The sequence below is a fragment of the Jaculus jaculus genome, chromosome 17 (assembly GCF_020740685.1).
Source record: "Jaculus jaculus isolate mJacJac1 chromosome 17, mJacJac1.mat.Y.cur, whole genome shotgun sequence".
NCBI classification, from domain to species: domain Eukaryota; kingdom Metazoa; phylum Chordata; class Mammalia; order Rodentia; family Dipodidae; genus Jaculus; species Jaculus jaculus.
Window position 1 is genome coordinate 37,881,738 of NC_059118.1, and position 4,831 is coordinate 37,886,568.

The 4,831-nt window shown below is 41.3% G+C and overlaps 1 pseudogene; it reads right to left on the reverse strand.

The window, feature by feature from the left end:
- Positions 1-548: 548 nt before the first annotated feature.
- On the reverse strand, positions 549-2,579 carry LOC101601558 (annotated as a pseudogene).
- Between the last annotated feature and the right edge of the window lie 2,252 nt (positions 2,580-4,831).

Here is a 4,831-nt window from a genome sequence, read left to right on the forward strand (position 1 = left end):
AGCCATCTCTCCAGCCCTGTCAGTATTCTTGAGCATAATCAAATTTAGTTTTCTTTCACAAGTTTATGAAAGGCTAAGAAGTTTAAGAAAAAAGGAAAAAGCAACAAATATGTATATGATTTAAATAATCTACATTTGTGTATGAAGTGTCACATATTTTAAGAAACTACATACTTATTAATGACCAGAATGCAGCCCTTTTAAATCTAGAAAACAATTTAGGTGTTTCTCCTTCTTTAAGATATACATTTTCATTAACAATTAGGAGTACTTTTAGAACATAAAGGTCATTCTTTCATTACAACAGTAAGTTTACATTTTCAGCTTATTAAGTACATATGTTATCTGTGCAGTGTATTTGCACATTGTAAACCTTTGTTTCAGGAGCTCTCTTTTTTGTACTAGAAGGTTTTCAATAGTATTGGCTTCTGGGTACCCCGTTTTCAGGAAATCCTCTTGAAGAGGCCAAGTACAAACATGGAGGTGCAACTTCCTAAGCAAGTAGGAAAGTGGTCCATAATAGTCTGCAAAGAATGGAGAGGTCAGGATTAATATCTGGAACTTGATCTGGACCTTGAAGGAGATCTAGATCGGACCTTGAAGCAGCGCTTTTTGATGGAGGGGACACAGAAGGCTTCTAGGGTGGTGCAGGTAGAGAAGCATGGTACTGAGACTGGCTTCTCCATGGGGTCTTTGACTTTATATTACCTTTTCCATTTTCTTTTTTTTTTTTAAGACAGGCAACCCTAATTCTTTTTTTAAAATTTTATTTATTTATTTATTTATTTTTATTTATTTATTTGAGAGCGACAGACACAGAGAGAAAGACAGATAGAGGGAGAGAGAGAGAATGGGCGTGCCAGGGCTTCCAGCTTCTGCAAACGAACTCCAGATGTGTGCACCCACCCCCTTGTGCATCTGGCTAACCTGGGACCTGGGGAACCGAGCCTTGAACCGGGGTCCTTAGGCTTCACAGGCAAGCGCTTAACCGCTTAGCCATCTCTCCAGCCCCCTTTTCCATTTTCTTTGGGGGAGCAAGAGAGAGACATGCTTCTGTATTTCTCATCCTTAGACCTGCTTCCTGAGTGTGAATCCCAATCAGACTTCGTTTTAGATTTGCTTTGGGACCTAGATTTCCTGCAATCTCTCTCTCTCTATATATATGTGTGTGTGTGTGTTTATTTTTATTTGTTTATTTGAAAGTGACACCGAGAAAGAAAGAGGCAGATAGAGAGAGAATGGACACACCAGGGCCTCCAGCCACTGCAAACGAACTCCAGACGCATGCGTCCCTTTGTGCATCTAGCTAATGTGGGTCTTCAGCAATCGAGCCTCGAACCAGGGTCTTCAGGCTTCACAGGCAAGCGCTTAACCACTAGGCCATCTCTCCAGCTCAAGATTTCCTGATTTTTTTGATCTAGACCATGTTCGACCTTTGCTCCATGACCTGGATCGGAGGGACATTTTTAGATAATTCCAGACATGCTGCAGCTGCTTCTGCGACTCCTATTTCTTAACCTTCTTCTAGAGTGTGACCTAGATCTGCTTCCAGAATAAGAGTGCCTGTGGCTTGTTCGTGGAGTATCTTCAATAAGCTTAAAATTTCTGTAATTTATTTCTGTTCCATCCAGTTTATCCAAAGCACACTTCATGTCACAGTAGGAGAGAAATTCAGTGACACCCTCATTAGTGCGTTCGTTGAGAGCATCTGCATATGTCACTTCACCTGCTTCCCACATGAAATCCTTTAAGTCTTTCCAACTGCAGCAACTAGAGAGATTTTCTAAAATAAGCCTGTACTCTGTACGAACAGGTGGTCCATATTTGTCTCTGTCCCTGGCAGAGTGCCCACTTCCATCACTGCGGCTTGTGTAGCTGCAACCATGGCGATGGCGACCTGCCCCCGGGCATGCGCTCCCATCATGCGTTGGCCACAGGGCTCCTTGCCTTTCAGCTCCTAAAGGGCGTCATGGGCGTTGGGGGAATCCTCGAACACCACTAAGCCATACCCATTTTTGAGGTCCACTTCGAGAAGGCTACCATAGCAGTAGAAAAAGCGCTGGGTGTCCTTCTCTCGGAAGTTTAGCTCAAGTGTCTCTACTTCTTAAAGATTAAAATTCTAATTACAAAAAATTAGATACTTTCTGAAAAATGAAATAACTAAATGCAATGAGAAAAGCCTATCAGAAAGAAATCGTATGCTCTATCTTGGGAGGAAGAGCATTGTGAAAAACTGAAACAATAGAATAGGGAAAGAGAGAGAGGTAGGTAGCATTAGAGAGAGGCAGCTAGAAGGGAAGGTCCATAGGAGAAATATGGATTTTTATTTAGGTCCACAATGTAGAGATAAAACAAATGACCGCTGCTTAACATTTCACATTCACCCTGCTGTCTGCAGTAGCTGCTGCAGATCTGGAATTACTGAGATGTGTGCTGAGTTCTGCCCCATGCCTTACAGATGCTGTACCCAGGTATGTGCTGATCTCTTCTGGATTCAGTCCAGGACACAGGATAAAAGTCCTGGCTGCGCACAAAGCTTTCAGAGGGTTTTCCTCTCTTCTAAATCCTGGGCTGTCCATGTCTCAGCATCAGAGGTTTGCACCACCAGTAAGGCTTTGGCCTTCCACCCTGGCTAAGTTGGCAGGGTGGGAGAAGATACACATGGGCCTTTACACCATGTGGAAGTATCCACTCCTCACTACTGTTTCCAGAGTAAGCTCCCTGCCATTCTCCTTCTTTGGTCTGCAGACACTCCCTCACCAATCCTGACTTCCAAATACATATAAGTCAGAAAAATAGTCCTCAGTATTATTTTCGTCAATTCTTTCTTTAAATATTTTATTTTTATTTATTTGAGAAAGCAAGAAAAGAGGGAGAGATTGAAGTTCTCTGGAAGATCACTCCCACACCAGTACAAGTGAAAGTAGAGGAGTTTGTTTACCCAGGGACAAAGAACTTGAGACAGCTCTCGAAAGAAAACTCTGCCCTGAGCTGAGATTTTCTTTCCATTTTATAGTTTCCATAGCCAAGGGGAGGGTAAGGGAATAAATAATATGTGAAAATTTGCATATCAGTCATTCCTGTGCTCAAGCATCCCTAACCATGAACTCCATTTTACTTTGTTTTAGCCTAAACTGTCTTTCCTTCTTACCAACCCTCTGGGTTCTTTCTGGACAGGTATCTCCTTGGGATTTTTCCATCTTCTTTAAAAGGTAAGTTTCGGTCCTCAGCAATGAACTCTTACAGTAACTCAGAGGATCAGTTAAATGTTTAGCTTCTTTTCTACCACAAGAAAGAACATCTCAGAACTGCTTCTAGCCCTGTTCTCAACAAAGTTCTCTTCCTCACCAAAGCATAATAACCTGAGCCCCACAGTTAAGTCTCTCAGCATTTTGGTTTTTCAAAACAAAATAACCCATTAATCTATGCTTACATCATGGTAAATCTCTAGTCCAAAGTTCCAGATCCTTCCGTATGCACGTGGCAGATCCGTTCACAAGATGGAAGCCACACTGTTGAGCTCATCACAGCGGTGCTTGCACTTTTGGTACCAACATCCTGTAGCAGACACTTTCTTACTGATGAGAAGCAGCTTATGGAAATAAATGGTTTATGTCTACATTATAGTTGTGAGGGGAAGTTTATAATGGTGGAGAAAGCAAGGCCCAAGCATATAGTCAGGATTCAAATTTTTATGAGGAAAGAAGTAGTAATAGTAAGGTGATTGTGGCAAGCTGGGCTATTACACTTCAAGGTCCACCCCAGTAACACACCTTCTCTAGCAAGATGCTACTTTCCAAAGCTGGGGATTGAGTATAAGGTTTAATCACAAATATCTCAGGACATAAGGGACATTTTACATTCAAACCACAATGTAAACATATGTGCACATGTTGACATGTGACTGCTAAAACAATAGCCCATATGATATTCTAATAATCTTTGACTCCAGTAACTAACTACAAGGACATTTTCTTTCATTTTCTTACATTTATTTTATTAGTTATGTACACAGTGTATATAGTCATGTTGCTACCATTATTAGCCTCCTCCCTTCTCTGAAGAGACCCTCCTTGTTGGAGAATATAGGTTGTGCATTGTGAGGTTAGCCATTAGTTATAGATAAGAGGCAATGTCTCTGTGCATAATGATCCAGTGTGGCTCAAACATTCTTTCCACCCTCTCTTTCACAAATTTCCCTGAGCCATGTTGGGTTAATTTTAGGTCTGTCTCAGGGATGAGGTCTGGGGAACCTCTGTGTCTCTGGATATTTGGTTTGGTAGAAGTTAAGTATACTCTGTGTCTATCTTCTTCACCCTTGTACTGGGACCAGGTTCACCAAGGAAGTAGCATTCTTGCTCATTCCCCCAATTACCCTTAGTTTTAGCAGGAGCCCTTTTGAGATGTGATGGGCTGGTTCTTTTCTTAAAATCTGTGTCCATCTGAAAAAGAGAGGCAAATTCTCCAATGGAGACTGAAGTTAGAACCAGATAAATGGGATAACCTTTGTTTATTTAGAAAGGATTTAATAGGTGTAGGCCCTCTTTATTATCTATCTGTGATTTGAGTGAGTTCACTGAGAATGATCTGCCCCAGGTTTGACCATTTTTCTTCAAATTCCATTGTAAAATTTTTCCTTACTGCTGTCTAGAATTCCACCGTGTAGATTTACCACATGTTGGTTATCTATTTGTCTAATGATGGAAATCTGGGTTGATTCCAGCTCTTAGCTATTATGAATTGAGCAAGTATAAACATGGCTGAGCAAATCTCTCTGAACTGAGGCATAGACCTTTTAGGATAAATGTCCAGTAAGGGAATAAATGGGTCT